This window comes from Genypterus blacodes, unplaced genomic scaffold (genome assembly GCF_046128005.1).
Source record: "Genypterus blacodes isolate CSIRO-AG114 ecotype Tasmania unplaced genomic scaffold, CSIRO-AGI_Gbla_v1 ptg000017l_1, whole genome shotgun sequence".
Classification (NCBI taxonomy): Eukaryota; Metazoa; Chordata; class Actinopteri; order Ophidiiformes; family Ophidiidae; genus Genypterus; species Genypterus blacodes.
The window spans coordinates 6,962,501-6,975,000 of NW_027466831.1; positions in this window are offsets into that span (position 1 = coordinate 6,962,501).

The window sequence follows — 12,500 nt, forward strand, 5'->3', positions numbered from 1 at the left end:
TGAACCGCAGTTAATAGTTGGAGAATATGTTTGTGTATGTGTGAGAGAGAGAGGTGCTGAAGGTTGAGTGTGTGCTTTCACCCCGGGGCATTTCCCTGTAACTTTGGAGGGACTGCAGCAGAGAATGACTGGTATGCCTGGTGAGGGACTAATCCATCTCAGGTAGCAATGCAGAGTCGCTATTACCATAATACTGCAACTAATCAACGGTGTGAGTGTGTGTGTGTGTGTGTGTGTGTATGTGTGTGTGTGTGTGTGTGTGTGTGTGTGTGAGTGAGTGAGTGAGGTAAAAATGTGTTTCTGAATGCTCGTTTCATTACAACTTGCTGGTTAGTTTCACTTCACTGAAAGGTGTCCACCCCACTGCAATTCCCACGAAATCCCTGTCAACTCCTTTTATGATTGATACACACCGTGTGGCATGCACAGGGGTCAGAGCACAGACTGTAGGCATACACACACACACACACACACACACACACGCACTGTCTGTTTCTGGATATTCAAATGATTCATAGGGAGTAGCTGAGTGTTATTACAGTTTGGAGGGCTCTCACTCGTCAAAATGGCCCCTGGGTGCACACATGTTTTAGAGGTCTATGTGTGTGTGTCTACGTGCGTATCTCAAGCACTGTGACATTTCTTACACTAACATGAGTCACTGAGGAAGAATTTCAAAACTCTTTATGAGTGTGTGAGATTAATTTGCTCTTCGGAGGGCCCGGCGAATGAGAGAGTAGTGTTTCTGTGCGTCTGACAAATGAGTGTGTGAATGTGATGAGCGCGTGTTGTAATGGTTTCAAATGATTTAAATGAAACGTATGAAATATGGAACACGCCGGCGGCGATTTCTCATCTTCTGACAAAGACGTATTGGCTGCAAAGTGTTATTTGTGCTCACAGCAAGAAAAATGTGACCCATTAAGTCATGACAGAGTTTAATGTAGGGACAGTTATGAGACGCAGCGCTTCAGATTGAGATGTTTTGTATTAAAAATGCAGGTGTGTGTGTGTATGTGTGTGCGCAAGCGTGTGTGTGTGTCAGTGTGTGTGTGTGTGGTTAACAGGAATGTGCTGGGTGCAGTAATTGAGAGATAAGATCGCAGCAGAAGGCTCAGGCGCTGACAGACACACAGAGAGGTGATGAGACAGGGAGAGAGAGAGAGAGAGAGAGAGAGAGAGAGAGTCAGTCATATTCCTAAATTTCCAGTGTGCCTCCATCTGTCAGGTGTGCTCCCACTGACCCACTTCGTTTAAGTTTAAGTCTGTGATGCCAGATTAACTTGTGATGAAAGTGTGTGTCTGTGTTTCATGGACTGAGAATGAAAATCTACCCTGAATATTTGACTGAACCTTAAGCAGGTTGCCATGTTCTTAATTTCATTTCATCTTATTTTTAATCAAAATCCTTTGTGTACAGGATGATGCACGAGTAGATTGATCCACTTGTATTTTTCCATGCTGTGGCCCCGCTGTTCTCACTGAGTGAAAAGAGACACACTGTAGTACACACTGACAGAATGACTGACAAGAGTGTAAATATTGCAATAAGCCATCATTCATCTGAGCATCAAATATGACAGATTTCAATGGAATTTGATAGAAAGTTCACATGCGGACGTGCAGATTGCAGATCTGAGTCCAGACACAGATTAAAACATTTCTACACATTTGTAACGTTGTGCAGCAAGCAGAGGAATGCACTGACTGAGCCTTCTAGTTACAACACGCTTTATTAGCAATGGAATAAAAAAAACAATTCCATCATTTCTAAACTGTTCAATCATACATATGGTTCAGATCCAGAAACAGTCTGGCATTCCAATAAAACATAATTAAAGTCTGACAGTCTCGCCAATATAAATCAAAATTAATCTCAACTGTCTGGTTTCATCAAGCAGCGTCGGGATGGACGTTCATGTTTGGAGTGCAGCAAGTTGAGTGAAGGGAGGGAGTCAAGGTTGCTGTGTATGTTCACATCACTTTTTGCTAAACGATCCCATCCTGGACTATTTTGTTCCGATGGGAAAAGTAGTAGATGTGATATCTAAGATGTTAGGAGACACAAGGGAAGACTAAAGGAGGGTTCGCTGTTGAGTTGCATTCAAGCACACTTCCCTCTCTTATTGGACCCGCAATAGAGTGTGTGTGTGTGTGTGTCTGTGTGTGTGTGTGTGTGTGTGTGTGTGTGTGTGTGTGTGTGTGTGTGTGCGTGTGTGTGTTCAGCAGGGCTGTACTTGTTAATGGGACCAGGGTCAGGCGGCGTTGGGTTATGAAATTTAATTCTCCTCATAAACTGACTCATTTCACCATAACATTTAGCACACATGGAAAGTGATGGGAGCGAGGGGGTAAGTGGAGGAAGGAGGGAGGGAGGGAGGGAGGGAGGGAGGGAGGGAGGGAGGAAGGGTGGAAAGCAGGGATGGCAGGAATTATGGAGGATGGAGGGAAGGAAGAAGGGAAAGAAGAACGAGGATGGAGTGGATGAAGTGAGAAATGTGGAGGAAGGCAAGCGCAAGGAATTGGGAATAAGGAAGAAATCCAGAATAGAGTCTCAAGGGACAGATATAAGAAAGAAGAAAGAAGAAAGAAGAAAGAAGAAAGAAGAAAGGAAGGACTGGGCAAGGAATGTTGAAGGAAGAGAAGAAAATAAGTGAAAGAAAGGAATCCTTAAGAGATGATATTAAAGAAAGGAAGTTGGAGAAAAGTAGGGGATAACAAAGGGACGACAGAAAGAAATTAAGGAAAAGGGACAAGAAGAGAAAGGAGGGACGTGATGGAGGGACGTACACAGTTAAATCATGAGGATGGATGGATAGATGGACGGAATGATGGATGGATGGATGGATGGATGGATGGATGGATGGATGGATGGATGGATGGACGGACGGATGGAGGAATGCCAGCATTAATCCGTGTGTGAGAGCTGTGGCTCAGTGTCAGGTGTCTGCTTGTGAATGGGCCTGTGTCACTGCAGCATCAGAGCGACGGGGGCGAGGCGGGGGCGAGGCGGGGGGCGGCGGGAGGAGCGGGCGGCAGCAAAACGTGACAAGAGGAATGTGTTTATGAGTATGACGGCAAACAAAAGCGAGAAAGAGTGAAAAAGGAGAAGAGGAAGGAGGGGAGAGAGCGGCATTAAATGTCTTTCTATCTGTGCGGCTGACTGTCCATCATCAGCAGGCTTCTGTGTCCTGAACACCAGCCAATTTGTAGAGAATTTGTAACCCTCTTCCTCTTCCTCCTCGTCTTTCTCTCATTCAGTCTGTCTGACATTTTATGCCAGGGGATTGTGGTTTCCATACCGCTGCTCAACACACACACACACAAAGCTTGAATTTTGCAGATATTCCAAATAAACAAATAAACACCCTGCTACTGAATGAGTGTTTGTTTGTTTGTTTGAGTGTGTGTGTGTGTGCGTGTGTGTGTGTGTGTGTGTGTGTGTGTGGATTCTTGTTTGTGCGTGTGTGTGTGTGTGTGTGTGTGCATTACAAAGTTTAAGAAAGAAAGAAAGAAAGAAAGTAAGAAAGAAAGAAAGAAAGAAAGAAAAGACACAAAGACACACAGCTGAAGCACTTGTAACCCCTAAATGTACAGGACTGGATTTAATGTCCCTCGCTTTCCACCGCAGGTGTGTGTGTGTGTGTGCCGTGTGTGTGGTACTAATTACACCGTTCTGTCTACAAAACAGCTTCCTCATTTTTCACCTGCCTGACACACACATTCCGACCTGACATGCATATCCAGCCCTCTCTCGTGCACGCACCTCCTCTCGCTGTCTCATCTGTGTGAGTGTGTGTGTGTGTGAGTGTGTGTGTGTGTGTGTGTGTGTGTGTGTGTGTGTGTGTTCTTATCGATGGAGTGGTGTCCATCTGATCCGCCCGCTGTCTCAGGTGTCCCTCAGCACCGCTCACAACACATCAGTCATCCTAAAGCTGCCCCGAAGCCCCAAAACACACACACACACACACACACACACACACCAGCAGCACCGCCACCACCAGACATACACAACTGCTCTGATAAAATCACAACACACAGAAGCACCACAGAAACATCACAACACCAACCCAACCACCCACACACACACACACACACACACACACACACACACACACACCTCCGTCAGTCCCATTTCCACATCTGGGATCGTAAGTAATGGAGGGGAACTCTGCTGGAGAGATAATGGAGCAGCTTCCCCCCATTGTGTGTGAGCCAAGTGTTAAATGTGGGTCCACACACTCCCGTCTGTGTTCAGCTGGGTTCAGGTAAAGAGACTGTGAAGGTCCTATATGATCTATACTATTATTGACCCCTCGTGCCTTATGTTAGGCCTGTTAGGAGCCAGACCCCCCAAGCACAAACTGTTCTCTCATTGTACGCCACACACACACACCCTGATCAGTGTGAAAACATAAAGAGAAAATGATGAATATTGCTCTAAATGCAGATTCATCCTGTCTATCGTTCCTATGGAAACCCAAGTCAAACTGTTGTGTTGTCTTGCCACCTTTGATCCAAAATCAAGGTCAGCTGGAGCTGTAAAGCATTTTTATACAAGAAAATGAATTTAAGAGTAAACAAAACATGTATGTGTGTGTGTGTGTTTGTGTGTGTGTGTGTGTGTGTGTGTGTGTGTGTGTGTGTGTGTGTGCTGTGTGTAAATAAAACATAATCAATTATTCTTCATTTTTATTTAATTTGTCACTCCTCTGTATTTACATATACACACACTTGTATGTGTGTGCCCGTTGGCCTGAGACAGACTCCTTACACTCTCTGCATCCTGTGTGGCAGAACCCACACACCAAACACACACACACACACACATATTCACACATGCATGCACACACAGCAACAAACACTGAACAACAGTCAAGGAGGTGAGATGTCCGACCAAGGTGATCAATTAAACTAGATACCAGAAACAATGGACGTTGAACTGGAACCAGCAAGAACCCAGTCCATGTATGTGTGTGTGTGTGTGTGTGTGTGTGTGTGTGTGAGATGAGGGGGTGAGGTAGTGTCTGTGACTGTGTGTGGCTTGACTTGAGTGTGTTTTGGCTTGTGTGCGGCCTCGGGCGGAGGGGGGCAGTATGTGTTTTGGGGTCACACTGAGGGTCTCGGATGGAATTACCACCCCGTTACAACCCACACACACACACATAACCAACACACACACACACATTGCACATGAACGACTGCATGGTAGTCAAACATTGGAGCCTATTTTACCAGGTTAGGCATTGATTGGAGAATTCATTCAATCAGTTGAGGCGTTAGGTATTATTATGGTTCACACACCCACAAAAGCACTGTTTTGTTGTTTTGTAAAGCATTATAATATATACATGTTATACAATATAATGAATGGAGAGGAGTGTGTGGATCTGTTGTGTTACCAGCATGAACATAAGGAACGGCTCACCTGTTTACAACACGTCGCTTACATGTTTTTTTCACGCGTTCACGTGTTTGGGAGTGTGTAGTTTACAGGAACAAGCGCCAGTTACCAAACAAAAGGAGACAGACTCATTACGAATGGAAACAAAAGTCCAGAGAGCGGCCTGTGATCTGATCTGATCCTCAGCTTATCACGAGACAACATGTGGAACCACCCAGAGATTCCACACGAACCACATCTGCTCAGCATATGACCCTGCAGACGTGCCATACAGTACGGCGGCCAGCAGACACGCCAAAGAGCACGGGGTTCTACTCCGACGCACTCCAAACACAGAGAAGAACGTCCCAGAAACACAACACATGAAGGATGAGAGTGAAATAGTATATGGTGAACAACTAGAGGGACGACAGCACGGGCAGAGTTATCAGTTATTGATTTGCGGTTCTTTTGCGGTTGCATTTTTTAAGTATGATTATGTGCATTTGTGATTTCTTCCAGATGATGATTTATATGACGGTATCGCACTGACCGCCAATCACGTGACTTCCAGAAACGTGTGCGTGTGTCTGTGAGTTTGTGTGTGTCGAGCTAAGCGGTACTAATTCTCAACCCTGCTTCCTCCATGCTATCAGTCTTGAGGTCTGGCGTGGCTCCATCCCTTGCCCTCCCCGCTCGTGTATCTCCTCATTCCTCTCCATCCCCGGCTTCGCTCCCAAGCCCCCGTCTGCCACAACACCTCCAGAAACTCATCATCCTGACAGCGGGGGTGAAGGTGGGGTTGGCCATGCTTCAGCTTATTGGTCTGGATCCATGCGTTTGCCAATCTGAATGTGTATGTTTTGTTCTGTATCAGTGTCATAGTGGAAACACAGCCCCTTAGCTGCCAGTAAAGTCCCATTAATCACCCCAGCAGCCACAAGGCAGGCCAGGCCAGCGGATGGGACTATATGTCTGTAATGCGAAACCACAATGCCTCACTGCTTATGAACATTGTCCATCCGCCATCGATCACGCATCTGGATCCCATTGTCTGGTGCCCCGACATCAGACAGTCATCTGGAGCCCATGGAAGAGGAGAGAGGGAATGGCGGGGAAGGAGGGCACTCCGATTACTGGTAGAGTGATTAATCATAACCATATTGGGAGCGAGATGAGGCAACGACAGAGTTGGACTACGGGGCAGATGGATGATGGCTTCGCCGTTGGATTTGGGGGGGCCGATACTGTAAGAGTGTAAGCGGGAGGTCAAAGGGTGAATGCAAAGCTGAGATGAAGGGTGCAAAGGTGAGACCTGAACTTTAAAGAGCGGAGCTGAGGTGAATTAGCCCATAGGGTACCGGGCAGAGCTCTGGTTTAAGTTAGCACAGGCTCTGCTGCGTCTCAGTGAGATGCATATCGCTCCAGCCAAAGGTTTCATATCTGATCCAGGGTCTATATAAGGATGACACACAATTTAAATTTGAATTTTTCCATCTCGGGCTGGATGAGCACAAAAGGGAAGCGTCTTCAGTGAGGAACAGTGGCCAAGACTAAACAGCAGATTTGCATGCTTTGTTGAGATGAGACTTCAAAAATACATATAAGTCTCCTCTCATTTGTAAAGAATTAGTTCTTATTGAATGAATCTCAATCCTCTTCCTCGACTGATTATTTCCCTGAGATTGTTGAGCTATCTCACCCTCTCCTTAAAGGGGTTCAAAGGGATATTCAGGGGTTAAACGTAAACACTGGACAGGTATTTGTGTTTATATGGGATAACATGAGAAAAACACCTCCTGGATTGAACCTGAGCCTCTCTGTGTTTCCTTCTTAAGGATTTGTAAATGTATCACAATGCTGTTCACCTCACAATAGAGAAAACTCCACTCAAACAAGCATCACACCCTGGCTCTCTTCTTAGGCTTAAATTCTCCAATCCTTTGTATGACAGTTCTCTGGGAATATGGAGAGTGGAGGAAGTGCTAAACGATTGAATGTTTGACAACAAAAGTGAATAAAAGTCTCTGGTGAGTAGAATGAAGCTCTCCAGATCCTCCTGCTGCTGCTGCTGCTGCTGCTGCTGCTTGTCCTTCAGTCTCCTTCGCCGCTCACAACAACACCAGCTGGCAATCAAACCAATTCACTCAACGGAGGAGTGTGAGCCCAATCTGAGGTGATGCCTTTTCATAAACTGTACAAAGCTTGACTGATCTGCGTGTGTGTGTGTGTGTGTGTGTGTGTGTGTGTGTGTGTGTGTGTGTGTGTGTGTGTGGGTGTGCGTGTGTGCGTGTGTGCGTGTGTGCGTGTGTGTGGGAGTATTAACGCTGATAACTTCTTGACAAACACGCACTCTGATCTTCTTCAGTGGCTTTAAATGCTTACACAGATCTGTATTGCTGTACATTTGTCACAAGTGAAAACAACAGTGAGCCCATCCTCACTGCCCCGGATCAGAAGGACTCAACAGCAACATCAAACTGAACAAACAGGCATATCAGGGAGATCGCGTGCAGATTTCAGAGCAAATGTATGGAACACATGAGCATCAAACACTTTGTCCTGTCTTTGATCTAAGTGTTAAAGTATTTGATACTGAGTTTTATGGTGATTGACTCCGCTCAGTGTATGGAACATGTTCTCTGTGTGTGTGTGTGAGGCTTGAAACCATAAGAATCTGGATGACTCATTACTCCCCTCCCCCCCGCCGCCCCCCGCCTTCAGCTGTAACTCCCGTCAGACGCCCCCCCAATCCTGCACTGGCACCTCTCCTCCTGCCCCATTCAGGGTGATAATCCCCAATTATGACTAACCTCGTGCAGAGTTCACACACAGACAGACAAATGCAGAAATGAGCCTGTAAGCAAGCATATGCACAAACACACATTCTCAGAGGTCTGCTGGTCAGGTGGCCCAGACAGCATTCCCCCCCGTGTGATTAGGTTTAGTGAGCCATCTCCTCTCTCCAACCTGTCGCCAGTAGCTCTGCAGGGCCTTAACACCCGGGCCAACTGGCTATACAACGCCACCGTCTGTGTCTGCGTGTGAGAGTGAGCATGTGTAAGTATGTGTCCTCAAATCCAGTCAGTGTGTGTGTCAAATTTCTCTTTCACATAGGACTGTGCTCTGTGGGTGTCTGCCTGTCCACTGTCTGCAACCCCTAAAGCTGTGTGGATTAGTGACAGGACCCCACCACACTATGACAAGGCTTTTGTCTCTGGAGCCCAGTGCTTTTATGGCTGATCATGCTTGTGTGTGTGTTTGAGAGAGCGAGAGAGTGTGTGTGTGTAGGCATGTAGCAGAAAAGTTATTTGTTGTCTTGATTTCCCAGAATTCCTAATTCCTAATCATTCTGTGGCGATGAGTTGACAACAAAAGGGGGGTTGAGGGTGGGAGTGTCGTGTGGAGCCAGGGTTGTCACTCTATGTGTGTGTGTGTGTGTGTGTGTGTGTGTGTGTGTGTATGTAAATAGCTCCACAGACACAGAACTGTATCTCCACAGCAGTCCAGGCCTGATCAGACTGGTTTCTCATGGCAGAGGAAGCTGCTGTGTCACCGTCACTGTAAACAACCTCAAACGTCACATTTAGACTCCGACTGAAACCGAGCGATTCTGCCTGGCATAAGAAGAAGCGGTGGACATTTATATGGATCCGTGGAGGGGAGCCTGCTGACGGATCACCCACTTTTCCCAACACCCTCTTAGGGGAAAGGCTGCACTCAGAGATTGCACCGAATGAAAGTGTGTGTGTGTCCATATTGATCACTGGGCTGAAAGCAGGCATTCACCCTGCTGTCCCTCGGTGGCAGCGCTTTGTCTCTGTGCGTGCCGGTAATCGGGGCTCGTGGACTGCTGTGGTTTTCCGTGGAACTGTGATTCCGACTGGGAATACCAAAGCTTTGACCTCACACAGGAAAGATGGCGGACTCTAAATCCCTGTCTGCCATCTGATATAAAGACAGAGTGAGGTATAGAGAAAGAGAGGGGACACTATGCTATTGTTAAATCATGGACACAGGGGAGCAGGGCTGCTGGGTGGATATGATTATAGGAAAGTTACTGCTAAACAATGTTGATTTCATGTGCAATATTATTTAAAAAACATATAATAAAGGCTCCTGATATATTGTTTGGGAAGTTTAAGTTTTAGTTCCAACTATCTGATTTCCTGTCCGTTGGAAGAGGCTGTGGTAAGTGAACGCACCCTGAGGTCCTGCCCCCTCTCATCACGCTGCCACAGACACTTCTTGTCCTATCCCTTATCGCCTCTGTGAGGGGACAGCGGGACTTCGCCTTGGACCAGCTGGTGGGAAATAGTTCATATTGGAACTTTCAGCGCTGAGACGGAGGCCTCCACGCTCACGCCAGCAGAGTTTTCCTTCCCCTGGTGAGGAAAAGTCTGTGCGCTGGTGAGTGACGCTAGTGAGGAATAAACACATAGCTGTGGCTTCTGTCACTAAAAACAGAGGAAGTTGCAGCCAATAAATGTGGGGAAAGAGAGGGCCGCTGCTACAGCCAGCACCTATGGAGTCAACGCCTCGACCGCCCACCCTCTCTCTCCCTCTCCCTCTCTCCCATTACTCATTGTTGGATAACCAGCGTGACCCCGTGGGGCAGAGTTGATTGACCTTGGAAGAGAAAGGCTGCCGTGGCATCGTTGGGTCACTATTTGCACTTACTTAATCATTAATGAGTTTTTAAAATGCAATGACATTATTATCAGTAGCGTTGGCGGTTAGTAAAACATGCCGTGCTTTAGTCATCCGCCCACTGATTCTCCATCAAGTGAAAACATTGGATGTAGCTTATCAGGTGTGTGCAGGGAGAACAGGAGGGAGAACAGGGTGAGAGGGAGAACAGGGTGAGAGGCAGTGGTTTGGCTCTTGAGAACCAGGATTGAGAACCAAGGCAATAAAGCTTAAGGTGCGTTTTATCCATAAACTGACTTTCTTTCTTACTCTTTCTTCTATGTTTCATTGTGGAGAAATCAATTGTCATCCATGAAAAGAAAGTCCTGCAGTGTAAATGTAAAATAAATGATGCAAGATCCTCTATACAGCATCCATGGTAGCAGCTGCCAGCTTTTATCTTCTGAGTTGAATCTACTTAGCTGAGAGGAGGAGGAGGAGGATCATCTGGGACAGTGTGTGAAGGAGCCTCAGGAGAACCAAGCTTCAGGTCTAATGGGATCAACTCAGCAGTCCGCCCCTCTTATCTGCACAATGACCGGGGTCAGAGGTACAGCCGATTCTGTGTGTGTGTGTGTGTCTGTGTGTGTGTGTGTGTGTGTGTGTGTGTGTGTTGACATGTTAAAAGATAGAACATTTGTAAAGGTTTGTGGATGTAAAATTGTCTTGACTTTGTTTGTGATTGGCTTCATACAAAAGGTTGATGTCTCAAATAATTCTTGAACGTCTGAGCTGAGAAGTCTGAGCTGCGACATCACGCCGCTGAGACTTTTTCTTCTCTTTTGTCTGTACAACCTGGAGTGAAACTTGCCTTAAACTCCGACAAACTCAGTTGACAAGAGCAGCAGCGTTCTGTGGCGGCCGAGTTGTTTTTTTTCCAGACGTTATGCCAGCTTTAGTGTACATGCCATCACAGTTGAAGTGTGTGGTCAGTGTTGGCTTTTTGCTGAAAGCCAAAGCTCTTCCAAAGCCACAGACAAAGCCACAGCAGGTGGAGGGGTAGGGGGGGAGGAGAGAGAGGGCTCAATGCCTCTCCTCATCACGCTCCTCGACTCTGAAGAAAGGACTGATTAATAGGAGCCTAATAGGATGGAGAGGCCACACTCGGCGCTTTACGGAGGCTTGATGGCTCCTCGGGACGACAGGCGAGAAAGGCTGAGGGATCTTACAACAAGGTGATAGTTCTGCAATGAATTACCCCAAAAGTTCTCATCTTTATTTTGATTTCTTTCACATTATTTCCATGTTATTTCCATTCTGATTTGATCAAATAGAACAATAGCAGACATTAACATCGACACAGGTTGCTTTCCTGATCATTGAACAGAAGAAACTGACTAATTTCAGATGGATTCCACTGATCGGATCTGATTTTAAAGCACAATTCGACAAAATCGGCAATTTTGAAGCTCAGCATTTTAATATAGGGATCAACCCTAAGACATGATCGCTCCACTTTCATTTAAATCAGCACAGAATCAACAACATATCACTTCCTGGAGTAATTAGCTCAACAATAACGCTGATGGAGTCACACACCGTCCTGTACACACTCTAACCGGACACACACGGCTGACAGGACACCTTGACTGCTGCGGTCCGGTGACGCCTGTCAGGCTTTGTAATGGACGCCTCTCAGGTCCTTTCAGCCAAGCTCAGTCTGGCCCCTGGACCCTTGCAAGGCCTCTGGGGGGAGGGGGGGGGGCTGCTGCTGACTCCCTATTGTCTATGTAAGTGTGTGTGCGCTTCTGTGTGTGTGGTGTATGTGTCCAAAGAGGTCTTTGGGGCCCTCCTGGGGGCCGGTGACTCCTCTTTGTCTCCGGGTTGGCCTGCTGTCAGAGGGTCTTTGTTATGACAGTTGGGCTGCTTTTATACAGAGTAAATCACTGCTCTCAGCTGTTCATTTACAGGCCTAACCCCTGACAGCCCTCATGACACTTCATACACACACACTCCTACACACACACACACACACACACACAGATCCCAACATCTTGGTCTTCCACCACATTGCACATCCCTCGACCCCTTCCGCCAGAAAATCACAGAAGTTTCAGAAGAAGGCAGAGAGAAAGAGGATGAAACTAAAAGGAGGATGAGGGGGACGGGTGACAAAGCAAGTGAGGGGAGGGAGGGGGTGGCCAAAGGGCACGTGACCTCTGACCTCTGTGTTGTAGCAGGGGCATTAGGGGTTAGAGGAAACAACAACCAGGATAATCAGTAACTCTATGATAGATACTACACATAAACACACACAGAGAGAGAGCGAGAGAGAGAGAGAGCGAGAGAGAGAGAGAGAGAGAGAGAGAGAGAGCGAGAGAGAGAGAGAGAGAGAGAGAGAGAGAGAGGGAGACAGGATGCAAAATTTAGTCCAGCTCCAATTTGATTTATTTGCAAGGAAGGAAATGAAAATGACTTTTAAACACAA